Source organism: Schistocerca gregaria, chromosome 2, assembly GCF_023897955.1.
Source record: "Schistocerca gregaria isolate iqSchGreg1 chromosome 2, iqSchGreg1.2, whole genome shotgun sequence".
In the NCBI taxonomy this organism is placed as follows: Eukaryota; Metazoa; Arthropoda; class Insecta; order Orthoptera; family Acrididae; genus Schistocerca; species Schistocerca gregaria.
Genome location: NC_064921.1, coordinates 896,788,227 through 896,802,386, shown reverse-complemented (window position 1 = coordinate 896,802,386; position 14,160 = coordinate 896,788,227).

Sequence of the window (14,160 nt, the reverse complement as noted above, 5' to 3'; positions counted from 1 at the left end):
TGAACCATTTTTGAATATGCATGCCTATATCAGCGTGTTTGGCGCTTCCGTGTAAATCCTCACACAGAACGAGTGCAGTGGTTGCATCGAAGTATAACACGAACGGGCTTAATAACATCTTATTCACTGACAAATTATCATTACAACGTGGAACAGTTACAAGACACTCAGGCTGGAGATGGTTCAAGGCAAGTAAGCGACAGGTAGGTCACTATACTTTTAGTACACTGATCGGTTTCTTCCATCAGGCCACAGTGATTGCCAAAATCTGAGTTCGTAAAACCACGCATTCCAGAAAGTCTTCTTCCTCCTACTGATTAGCGCACTAACGTTTACTGTTTACTGGGTCCATTGCGACATTTACACGCCGAAGTCGTTCCCACATCCTGCCGTTTCTCTTTTCGTTTTTCTTTTTCCAAATAAGAAAAGGCATCGTCGTTGTGTTTTCTTCCAATGCCGCTGTTGGTGGCCACTGTGTCGGATGATGCTTGTGTATCCCAGAAAACTACCTCAAGCAAACTTACATCACGCCCCAGTTGGAGCTGCAAATTGAAATGATTGCATCTCACACCGAATTCAGCCTGCAGAATTCGAAGTGATCACTAGCGTAGAAAGACAACTCAGCTCCTCCTGTCTCCCTAGTAATATTTACTGCTTCTTCCAGACCCCATCCTAGTCCTTCTCGGGCTGCTATCCAATGACAGGTGTCAGCTCTGTTGGACCATCCTCCCACTTATCAGCAGACCAGGCCGATCAATGCAATTCTCTTATTTTCGCGCCCAGAGGCATTGAGCTAAGGAAAGGAATTTGTTTTTCCACTGCTTTGTCTGTGGATCAAAGGATCACGCTGTTGTGTTACAACATGTTGTTTCCTATGACACTCCTAAGACTACTATCTGCTGTACATGTATATGAGGGGTCAGGTAAAGGTATTTTTGTGACACGGAAGTTGCAGTCTGACATTTATAGAATCCTCACGCTTCGCTTGCCTTGTCCCGCCTTGGCCATAGAGACATAGTACCTGTAGCTTTCACTGAGCCTGCGTAGTGTCCACCGGTATATTGCTCTCCTCTCGGCAGATTGGCTGCGTGTTCTTTGCATTCCCCACCAATATTTCATTTTTTTTCACCTACCGAAATCGTTACTCTACTTTAGATCGCCCTCACACAGAAAAACATTTCAGGGACGTTGGAGCAGCGGTCTGCTCGTACAGAATGCCACATCTATGGCGTTACCTGCTGTCCGCATTTTGTCGGCTCGCGAAGGGCGTCCCTTCATCCTCCCTTTCGGTCGGTTAGATCTGCTGTCTGTCTGTGAAAATGTCTTCCCAGCGAAAGGAAATTCTCAGGAAATAAAACGCCTACAAGTACTTCGTATATTGGCAGTCACCTTTGGATAATCTTTAATAAAAATAACGGAACACGCTATTTTGAAATGAAGTCAATTATCGCTCTATACAATTTGCATTTCAAATATAGATAATGTGGAAGTCGTCGAAACCATCGTTTTCGCCAAACTTCAATACATCCCGTGTTGTTGTTGTTGTTGTTGTTGTTGTCTTCAGTCCTGAGACTGGTTTGATGCAGCTCTCCATGCTACTCTATCCTGTGCAAGCTGCTTCATCTCCCAGTACCTACTGCAACCTACATCCTTCTGAATCTGCTTAGTGTACTCATCTCTCGGTCTCCCTCTACGATTTTTACCCTCCACGCTGCCCTCCAACGCTAAATTTGTGATCCCTTGATGCCTCAAAACATGTCCTACCAACCTATCCCTTCTTCTAGTCAAGTTGTGCCACAAACTTCTCTTCTCCCCAATCCTATTCAACATCTCCTCATTAGTTACGTGATCTATCCACCTTATCTTCAGTATTCTTCTGTAGCACCACATTTCGACAGCTTCTATTTTCTTCTTGTCCAAACTAGTTATCGTCCATGTTTCACTTCCATACATGGCCACACTCCAAACAAACACTTTCAGAAACGACTTCCTGATTCATAAATCTATATTCGATGTTAACAAATTTCTCTTCTTCAGAAACGCCTTCCTTGCCATTGCCAATCTACATTTCATATCCTCTCTACTTCGACCATCATCAGTTATTTTACTTCCTAAATAGCAAAACTCATTTACTACTTTAAGTGTCTCATTTCCTAATCTAATTCCCTGAGCATCACCCGATTTAATTTGAATACATTCCATTATCCTCGTTTTGCTTTTGTTGATGTTCATCTTATATCCTCCTTTCAAGACACTGTCCATTCCGTTCAACTGCTCTTCCAAGTCCTTTGCCGTCTCTGACAGAATTACAATGTCATCGGCGAACCTCAAAGTTTTTACTTCGTCTCCGTGAATTTTAATACCTACTCCAAATTTTTCTTTTGTTTCCTTTACTGCTTGCTCAATATACAAATTGAATAACATCGGGGAGAGGCTACAACCCTGTCTCACTCCTTTCCCAACCACTGATCCCTTTCATGCCCCTCGACTTTTATGACGGCCATCTGGTTTCTGTACAAATTGTAAATAACCTTTCGCTCCCTGTATTTTACCCCTGCCACCTTTAGAATTTGAAAAAGAGTATTCCAGTCAACATTGTCAAAAGCTTTCTCTAAGTCTACAAACGCTAGAAACGTAGGCTTGCCTTTTCTTAATCTTTCTTCTAAGATAAGTCGTAAGGACATTATTGCCTCACGTGTTCCAACATTTCGACGAAATCCAAACTGATCCTCCCCGAGGTCCGCATCTACCAGTTTTTGCATTCGTCAGTAAAGAATTCTCGTTAGTATTTTGCAGCTGTGACTTATTAAACTGATTGTTCGGTAATTTTCACATCAGTCTGCATCTGCTTTCTTTGGGATTGGAATTATTATATTCTTCTTGAAGTCTGAGGGTATTTCACCTGTCTCATACATCTTGCTCACCAGCTGGTAGAGTTTTGTCATGACTGGCTCTCCCAAGGCCGTCAGTAGTTCCAATGGAATGTTGTCTACTCCGGGGGCCTTGTTTCGTCTCAGGTCTTTCAGTGCTCTGTGAAACTCTTCACGCAGTATCGTATCTCCCATTTCGTCTTCATCTACATCCTCTTCCATTTCCATAATATTGTCCTCAAGTACATCACCCTTGTATAAACGTTCTATATACTCCTTCCACCTCTCTGCCTTCCCTTCTTTGCTTAGAACTGGGTTGCCATCTGAGCTCTTGATATTCATACACGTGGTTCTCTTCTCTCCAAAGGTCTCTTTAATTTTCCTGTAGGCAGTATCTATCTTACCCCTAGTGAGATAAGCTTCTACATCCTTACATTTGTCCTCTAGCCATCCCTGTTTAGCCATTTTGCACTTCCTGTCGATCTCATTTTTGAGACGTCTGTATTCCTTTTTGCCTGCTCCATTTACTGCATTTTTATATTTTCTCCTTTCATCAATTAAATTCAATATCTCTTCTGTTACCCAAGGATTTCTACTAGCCCTCGTCTTTTTACCTACTTGATCCTCTGCTGCCTTCACTACTTCATCCCTCAAAGCTACCCATTCTTCTTCTACTGTATTTCTTCCTCCAATTCCTGTCAATTGTCCCCTTATGCTTTCCCTGAAACTCTGTACATCCTTTGGTTCTTTCAGTTTATCCAGGTCCCATCTCCTTAATATCCCACATTTTTGCAGTTTCTTCAGCTTTAATCTACAGGTCATAACCAATAGATTGTGGTCCGAGTCCACATCTGCCCCTGGAAATGTCTTACAACTTAAAACCTGGTTCCTAATATCTCTCTTACCATTATATAATCTATTTGATACCTTTTAGTATCTCCAGGGATCTTCCACGTATACAACTTTCTTTCATGATTCTTAAACCAAGTGTTAGCTACGATTAAGTTGTGCTCTGTGCAAAATTCTGCTAGGCGGCTTCCTCTTTCATTTCTTAGCCCCTATCCATATTCACCTACTATGTATCCTTCTCTCCCTTTTCCTACACTCGAATTCCAGTCACCCATGACTATTAAATTTTCGTCTCCCTTCACTATCTGAACAATTTCTTTTATTTCATCGTACATTTCTTCAATTTCTTCATCATCTGCAGAGCTAGTTGGCATATAAACTTGTACTACTGTAGTAGGTGTGGGCTTCGTATCTATCTTGACCACAATAATGCGTTCACTATGCTGTTTGTAGTAGCTTACCCGCATTCCTATTTTCCTATTCATTATTAAACCTACTCCAGCATTACCCCTATTAACCTTGTAGTCACTTGACCAAAAGTCTTGTTCCTCCTGCCACCGAACATCACTAATTCCCACTATATCTAACTTTAACCTATCCATTTCCCTTTTTAAATTTTCTAACCTACCTGCCCGATTTAGGGATCTGACATTCCACGCTCCGATCCGTAGAACGCCAGTTTTCTTCCTTCTGATAACGACATGCTCCTGAGTAGTCCCCGCCCGGAGATCCGAATGGGGGACTATTTTACCTCCGAAATATTTTACCCAAGAGGATGCCATCATCATTTAATCATACAGTAAAGCTGCATGTCCTCGGGAAAAATTACGGCTGTAGTTTCCCCTTTCTTTCAGCCGTTCGCAGTACCAGCACAGCAAGGCCGTTTTGGTTAATGTTGCAAGGCCAGATCAGTCAATCATCCAGACTGTTGCCCCTGCAACTATTGTAAAGGCTGCTACCCCTCTTCAGGAACCACATGTTTGTCTGGCCTCTCAACAGATACCCCTCCGTTGTGGTTGCACCTACGGTACGGCCATCTGTATCGCTGAGGCACGCAAGCCTCCCCACCAACGGCAAGGTCCATGGTTCATGGGGGGGATACATCCCATATACTATTGAAATTTTGCTATATCTGTAACTGACTTCAGTGTGTTACAGACAGCAGGAAAATTTGATTATCCCTTTCAACTTGGTTCGTGGAAACAAAATTGACTACTGCTGTTGGGAAGTAATGCATTGCCAACCTACAAGTGAAAGCATAGTGTTTACTATCGCACTTATGCTTACGGAAAGTACCAAAATTCAAACTTACTTTCTGTTCCATGCTCAGAAGGCACCTATGTACAGGATGACAGGTACTGAATTATATTAAATAAAATCGTCATGGCGTCTGAACGGCTTATGTTAGGACGTTCAAACAGCACGGGGCGTAATGAGAACTAGCATGTCCATTGTTGTTTTCTTTAGCGACGAAGCCATTTGGGTGGGTTTTTTCGATAAGGAAAATTGGCGCTTTTTGGGGACTGAGAATCCGCAATTCGCGATCGAGAAATCTCTTCATCCTTGACGGTTGACTGTGTGATATGCAATGTCCAGCCACGGAATAATCGGTGCGATATTCCTTGATGGCTCGGTGACTACCGAACGGTACGTGAAGGTCTTGCAGGATGGTTTCATCCCCATTATCCAAAGTCACCATGATTTCGATAAGATGTGATCCATGCAAGGTGGAGATCGAGCTCATCGAAGCAGGAGAGTGATGTCCTGCGGGAGCACTTTGGGGACCGCGTTCTGGCTCTGGAGTGTCCAGAGGACAGTGGAATGGGCCTCGATTGGCCGCCTTATTCCACAAACTAAGCACATGCTACTCCTGTTTGTGAGCCTATATTAATGGCTAGGTTTATAGCAATAATCCCAAAACCACTGCTGAGCTGAAAACAGCCATTCCGGAGCTCATAGACAGCAGTGATGTTCCGACACCTCAGCGGGTCGCACAGAGCTTCGCTATTCGTCTGCGGCACAACATCGCCAATGATGGCAGGCGTATCGAACATGTCATAACCCAAATCCTAATATTTGTAGTGACATTTACATGGTGAATATAGGGTGTGCACGCCGTAGCCTACTTTGTAAGTGGTTTACGTTTTTTTCTTTTTATTCTGTAATTGTCACCCATCATGTTGCAAAGACATTTATAGTTCAGATTTAGATGACAACAACTAAAAGAATTTAACCAATCAGGAAATAAGCTCGTTCCAACTCTTTCAATGAAAAACACAGTCACACTTAATTCGTGAAAGAGTGTATTTAGTTGCAATATCATATGTTCAGTCTTCTCTAGCAATATGGTGGTGTCCTCTTAACGTTTTTTTTACAAAGTAACCAAAACGTAATGTCCACTCACATACATCTATCATTTCCCTTCGAAGATGTGTACTTGAAATTACATTTGAACAAATGAGAGGAGTAATCAATTACAAAAAAGAGCACATTTTAAATCACAACACCAAACAATACTTTTTTTGTAAAAGTAAACACGAGAAGTGTATCATAAATACTCTAGTAGTGTATAAAGAGGTCCAAGGGTAGTAATTTGAGATTCCCCCTTTTACAACAATTCTTACATACATAAAATTACAATGTCACACAGTGATACATTTGCAAGTAAATGATATTGCGTAACATTGAGAAACAATTGAATTACAGAGCGTTAAAACAAATAAATGATATAGACATAAAGATTAACTTTACCGAGTGTTTCAGAACAGTCTTGCTGCAGAAGAACGAATCTTCACGAAAATAAAATAAAATTAATTCACAAAACTCTTTTTCCAACACTGAATTGGAGATGGCACACGACACACAGGACAGCGCCTTTTTCCGTACTTTTGGAGACACAAGGTGAATAGGCTTATTTTGGGTTCACTGATTCATTCCATCTCTTATGTGGGGCACGAAAGCCAAGTTGCTTTGCGAGAAGGCGTGACATTGCCCTTGTTTCATGACGAAGATAAATCCTTCACTATTGCGGCCGCTCTCCGTCCCAATTCATCCGTTAGTGACGGCTGGCATGGGCACAATCTACGCTCATTACTGAGGAGCCAGGCACTTATATCGGGAAGAGGCTACAACACTGTCTCACTCCCTTCCCAACCACTGCTTCCTTTTCATCCCCTTCAACTCTTATAACTGCCATCTGGTTTCTGTGCAAATTGTGAATAGCATGTTACTGCCTGTATTTTACCCCTGCCACTTTGTCCATAGGTTATTAGGTTTAAGTAGTTCTACGTTATAGGGGAATGATTACCTTAGATTTTAAGTCCCATAGTTCTTAAAGGGGAAGGGGCTTGTTTCGACTCAGGTCTTTCAGTGCTCCATCATCATTTAACCATACAGTAAAGCTGCATGTCCTCGGAAAATATTACGGCCGCAGTTTCCCCTTGCTTTCAGCCGTTCGCAGTACCAGCACAGCAAGGCAGTTTTGGTTATTGTTAAAAGGCCAGATCAGTCAATCATCTAGACTGTTGCCCCTACAACTACTGAAAAGACTGCTGCCCCTCTTCAGGAACTACACGTTTGTCTGGCCTCTCAACAGATACCCCTCCGTTGTGGTTGCACCTACGGTACGGCTATCTGTATCGCTGAGGCACGCAAGCCTCCACACCAACGGCAAGGTCCATGGTTCATGGGGGGAGGTCCCCGGAGTAGACAACATTCCATTGGAACTACTCACGGCCTTGGGAGAGCCAGTCCTGATAAAACTCTACCATCTGGTCAGCAAGATATATGAGACAGGCGAAATACCCTCAGACTTCAAGAAGAATATAATAATTTCAATCCCAAAGAAAGCAGGTGTTGAAAATTGTGAAAATTACCGAACTATCAGTTTAATAACTCACAGCTGTAAAATACTAACGCGAGTTCTTTACAGACGAATGGAAAAACTAGTAGAAGCCGACTTCGGGGAAGATCAGTTTGGATTCCGTAGAAATGTTGGAACATGTGAGGCAATACTGACCCTAAGATTTATTTTAGAAGCTACATTAAGGAAGGGCAAACCTACGTTTCTAGCATTTGTAGACTTAGAGAAAGCTTTTGCCAATGGTGACTGGAATACTCTCTTTCAAATTCTGAAGGTGGCAGGGGTAAAATATAGGGAGCGAAAGGCTATTTACAATTTGTACAGAAACCAGATGGCAGTTATAAGAGTCGAGGGACATGAAAGGGAAGCATTGGTTGGGAAGGGAGTGAGACAGGGTTGTAGTCTCTCCCTAATGTTATTCAATGTGTACACTGAGCAAGCAGTAAAGGAAACAAAAGAAAAATTTGGAGTAGGTATTAAAATCCATGGAGAAGAAATAAAAATGTTGAGGTTCGCCGATGACATCGTAATTCTGTCAGAGACAGCAAAGGACTTGGAAGAGCAGTTGAACGGAATGGATAGTGTCTTTAAAGAAGGATATAAGGTGAACATCAACAAAAGCAAAACGAGGATAATGGAATGTAGTCGAATTAAGTCGGGTGATGCTGAGGGAATTAGATTAGAAAATGAGACACTTAAAATAGTAATGGATTTTTGGTATTTTGGGAGCCAAATAACTGATGGTGGTCGAAGTAGAGAGGATATAAAATATAAACTGGCAATGGCAAGGAAAGCGTTTCTGAAGAAGAGAAATTTGTTAACATCGAGTATAGGTTTAAATGTCAGGAACTCATTTCTGAAAGTATTTGTATGGAGTGTAGCCATGTATGGAAGTGAAACATGGACGATAAATAGTTTGGACAAGAAGATAATAGAAGCTTTCGAAATGTAGTGCTACAGAAGAATGCTGAAGATTAGATGCATAGATCAAAGAACTAATGAGGAAGTATTGAACAGGACTGGGGAAAAGAGAAGTTTGTGGTACAACTTGACCAAAAGAAGTGATCGGTTGGTAGGACATGTTCTGAGACATAAAGGGATCACCAATTTACTATTGGAGGGCAGCGTAGTGGGTAAAAATCGTAGACGGAGGCGAAAAGATGACTACACTAAGCAGATTCAGAAGGATGTAGGTTGCAGTGGGTTTTGGGAGATGAAGAAGCTTGCACAGGATATAGTAGCATGGAGAGCTGCATCAAACCAGTCTCAGAACTGAAGGCCATAACAACAACAGTGCTTAAAGCTATTTTGAACCATTTTCTTGTCACATGTCGAATCTTAGTAAAGTTATTGTGAAAAATACAAAAATTTATCTCTCTTTGTAACTATTTATTGCAGATTCCTAGCTCAACTCAGTTGAATAAACAATTTTTCTAGTCATGTCTTCTTTCTCAAGCATGTATAGACTTTGTGGATTGGATACACCCGAGCTCGTCACATAAAGCTGTCCATAAGAAATATACATTCTTATCTAAAAGCAGACCGGCGACATTGAGTGTGCCCTTTAACCTCATTTATGATTTTTAGCGAGATTTGCAATATTTCAAATTGAAAACGCAAATCCGTCAGTGTAAATGAGATTTGTGGAATCAAAACACTTTCTCCTTTAGGTAAACCACTAATTACCGATGCCCTAACAATGTTCCGGCCCAGATGTGTCCATCGGTCCGTTCGTGGGATGTTTTTTCGAGCAGGGGAAAACATATCACATCTTCGTTGCTGCTGACATAACGGTCGACAGTTGTGTGTTTACTTCAATTATGGGATCTGTTTCTGGAGACGAAACTAGTTTTATTACTGCCTATGCCAATGTATTTACAGATATATTTTAGAGCATCGACTGAACGGCAAGCCCCCTTTACTGTATGCTCATTAAACAATGTGGAAAAACTTGTGTAATAGGGGATCGCCCATCTATCAACGACATTAAAGCAACTGCCATTGTGGAGCTTTATCACTACCGTCCGCCCGGACGCTCTTCATCGGTAGAGAGTATATCGGTTTTCGTTGTGTACCGTCCCCATGTGAAGCCTAGGTTGGAACATTTTCGTGCCTTGCCCATCTTTTACGCAAGGACATTGAGGACTGTTAAGAGTCCCACCGACGGTGTATAATATTTTTCAGAATAACTTTTTCTTGTGGCTTGTCAGTGATTGAATCAGGTAATACTGCGTTGACAATGTTATCAATTATATTAAGCCTCGATTTGTCTTTAAAAAAAGTATAATACGTGGTAATGGTAAGCCACACGTTTGCCATTCAACGGAACACATAAAAATAGAATTTCTCCACATAATTTTCCCTTAGTTATAATGATTTTAGCTTATTTACTGCTGATCCAAAACGTTTGGCAACTTTATCATGTCTATCAATAGCAGCCTGTCCTGGTAATAATTCTTCGACAACTTCTTGCCATGTTGGGTTACATATGAAGGTTATGAACAAATCAGGACGACCGTACGTGCCCACATAGGCGAATGTGCCGTGAGTTTTCATCCAGGTAGCGTGGACTATTCACAAATAGGGCATAATCACCATCTTACGCATATAATGCATATAATCTGTAAGATTAACAAAATTCTCTGCTCTCAGTCACTTTTCTTCTATTATATGAACAGCAGTCATCCACTTTTCAACATATTCCGTGCAAATGTACACGCATTCTCTGTTACAAACTGCCGGCCGCGGTGGTCTCGCGGTTCTAGGCGCGCAGTCCGGAACCGTGCGACTGCTACGGTCGCAGGTTCGAATCCTTGCCTCGGGCATGGATGTGTGTGATGTCCTTAGGTTAGTTAGGTTTAAGTAGTTCTAAGTCCTAGGGGACTAATGACCACAGCATTTGAGTCCCATAGTGCTCAGAGCCATTTTGTTACAAACCGAGTTGATGAAATTGAAATATAACATAGTCTGTGTCGAAGGCAAAGCCCCCTTTGATAGATGAGTCCGCCCTAGTAATTGGATTTAAAGACAGTGATACATCACGTTCTTAAATTTCAAGTAATGTTAAGTAGTGTTAAGCTTCTAACTTGTAGATGTAGTCAGTTCCGGAATACGTTAATATTGACTACATCTTAGTATCGCGTAAAGTCTTGTTTGAGCAGATTTGGGAAGATTACTGTCCTTCTGATGTGCCTTGGTATGGTAGTTCTGGCAGCGGCGATGCGTTCCTGTTTCCTGCACCCAGAGCAGAGACGTGTTTTGTTCCTGCTGCAGCGACACTTCCGTTTTCGCTCGACTTCTATGTTGCCCCGCAATCTGGCATCTGGCTCTACCAGCTGCCTCGTGCTGGCTCAAGTTAAGTAAATTTGATCGTTTGATACATGAGACGGCGAAGTGTCGCCAGTTAATCCTGAACTCTTGATCTGTTCACTATTGTGAATTCACCATGCACATAAGCTTTGATGCGTGTTCTGCTAGCCGAAAGCTCCTTGGCACTAAAAAGGTATGTGTGAATTCCTAAGGGACCAAACTGCCGAGGTCATCTGTCCATAGACATACACACTACTTGTACTAACTTAAACTAACTTATGCTAGGGACAAAACACACATACCCATGCCCGAGGGAGGACTCGGACTTGTGGCGGGAGGGGCCTCAAACCGCGTGGCCACTCCGCGCGGCCATTGTCACCATATCTGCTCTTCAAATACTCGTTTAAAGTTTTCATCCATATTGCTAGTTCTGCAGTGTGCAAAGTCTTGAGCCCTTTACTTATGAGTATGAACTGTTGAGTTTTTCCTTTTTATCCACAGTCATCAGCCAACTCCACTCATTATAAAACCTGCCTTCTTGTTGCCTTTGGGCTGTGATAGGCGACTGCTATATTTGCCACTTATCTTGTCTTTTGGGATATTGTGTATTTATTTAAGGGTCATTGTCAATTTTTCTGTAGGTGTGTTCCAGCTGGGAGGCACATTTAAATTTTATTAAGGTCCCAGCTTTTCTTGTATTTTGGGACATTGTGTACTTTATTGCTTAAGGTATTTTATTAAGGTTTAAAGATTATTAAGGTTTCTCCGACAGCCACAATCAGTGGCGTAACTTGTTGTCCATTCTGTGTTTTGAATGGGCATTGTCTATTTGTTTCACGAGTTATCCACGCTTGGGGATTGTTAGTACATTTAGTGGCAATCATTTGTTATTCATTTTACTAGTAAAACTCAGTTTTAGAACCGGCTTGTAGCCACAGCTTGTTGTTTTGACTTCCTAGTTGTATTTTGGGACTACACCACTGGCTATTAAAATTGCTACACCAAGAAGAAATGCAGATGATAGACGGGTATTCATTGGACAAATATATTATACTACAACTGACAAGTGATTACATTTTTACGCGATTTGGGTGCATAGATCCTGAGAAATCAGTATCCAGTACAACCATCTCTGGCCGTAATAACGGCTTTCATACGACTGGGCATTGAGTCAATCAGAGCTTGGATGGCGTGTACACGTACAGCTGCCCATGCAGTTTCAACACGATACAGCAGTTTATCAAGAGTAGCGACTGGCGTATTGTGACGAGCCAGCTGCTAGGCCACCATTGACCAGAAGTTTTCGGTTGGAGAGTGATCTGGAGAATGTGCTGGGCAGGCAGCAGTCCAACATTTTCTGTATCCAGAAAGGTGCGTACAGGACCTGCAACATACGTTCGTGCATTATCCTGCTGGAATGTAGGGTTTCGCAGGGATAGAATGAAGGGTAGAGCCACGGGTCGCAACACATCTGAAATATAACGTCCACTGTTCAAAGTACCGTCAATGTGAACAAGAGGTGACCAAGACGTGTAACCAATGGCACCCCATACCATCACTCCGGTTGATACGCCAGTATGGCGATGACGAATACACGCTTCCAATGTGCGTTTACCGCGATGTCGCCAAACACGGATGCGACAATCATTATGTTGGAAACAGAAGCTGGATTCATCTTAAGGAGTGACCTTTTGCCATTCGTGAACCGAGGTTCGTCGTCGAGTACACCATCGCAGGCGCTCCTGTCTGTGATGCAGCGTCAAGGATAACCGCAAACATGGTCTCCGAGCTGCTATTCCAATTGATGCAAACGTCGTCGAACTGTTCGTACAAATGGTTGTTGTCTTACAAATATCCCCATCTGTTGACTCAGGGATCGATACGTGGCTGCACGATCCGTTACAGTCATGCGGATAAGATGCCTGTCATCTCGACTGCTAGTGATACGAGGCCGTTGGGATCTAGCACGGCGTTCCGTCTTACCCTCCTGAACCCACCGATTCCATATTCTGCTAACAGACATTGGATCTCGACCAATGCGGTCAGCAATGTCGCTATACCATAAACCGCAAACGCGGTAGGCTAAAATCCCACGTTTATCAAAGTCAGAAACGTGATGGTACCCATTTCTTCTCCTTACACGAGGCATCACATCAACCTTTAACCAGGCAACGCCGGTCAACTGCTGTTTATATATGAGAAATCGGTTGGAAACTTTCCTCATGTCACCACGTTGTAGGTATCACCACCGGCGCCTACCTTGAGTGAATGCACTGAAAAGCTAACCATTTGCATATCACAGCATCTTCTTGCTGTCGGTTAAATTTCCCGTCTCCATGAACCATGGACCTCGCCGTTGGTGGGGAGGCTTTCGTGCCTCAACGATACAGATAGCCGTACCGTAGGTGCAACCACAACAGAGGGGTATCTGTTGAGAGGCCAGACAAGCGTGTGTTTCCTGAAGAGGGGCATCAGGATTTTCAGTAGTTGCAGGGGTAAGATAGATACTGCCTACAGGAAAATTAAAGAGACCTTCGGAGAAAAGAGAACCACTTCTATGAATATCAGGAGCTCAGATGGAAACGCTATTCTAAGCAAAGAAGGGAAAACAGCTCTGTAGGGTCTATATAAGTGCGATGTACTTGAGGAAAATATTATGGAAATGGAAGAGGATGTAGATGAAGATGAAATGGGAGATATGATACTGCGTGAAGAGTTTGACAGAGCACTGAAAGACCTGAGTCGAAACAAGGCCCACAGAGTAGACAACATTCCATTGGAACTATTGACGGCCTTGGGAGAGCCAATCCTGACAAAACTCTACCATCTGGTGAGCAAGATGTATGAGACAGGCGAAATACCGTCAGACTTCAAGAATAAATAATAATTCCAATCCCAAAAAAAGCAGGTGTTGACACATGTGAAAATTACCGAACTATCAGTTTAATAACTCACAGTTGCAAAGTACTAACACGATCCCCTTACAGACGAATTGAAAAACTGGTAGAAAGCGACCTTGGGGAAGATCAGTTTGGATTCCGTAGAAATGTTGGAACACGTGAGGCAATACTGCCCTACGACTTATCTTAGAAAATAGATTAAGGATAGGCAAACCTACGGTTCTAGCATTTGTAAACTTAGAGAAAGCTTTTGACAATTTTGACTGAAATTCTCTCTTTCAAATTCTGAAGCTGTCAGTGGTAAAATGCAGGGAGCGGAAGGCTATTTACAAATCGTACAGAAACCACATGGCAGGTATAAGAGTCGAGG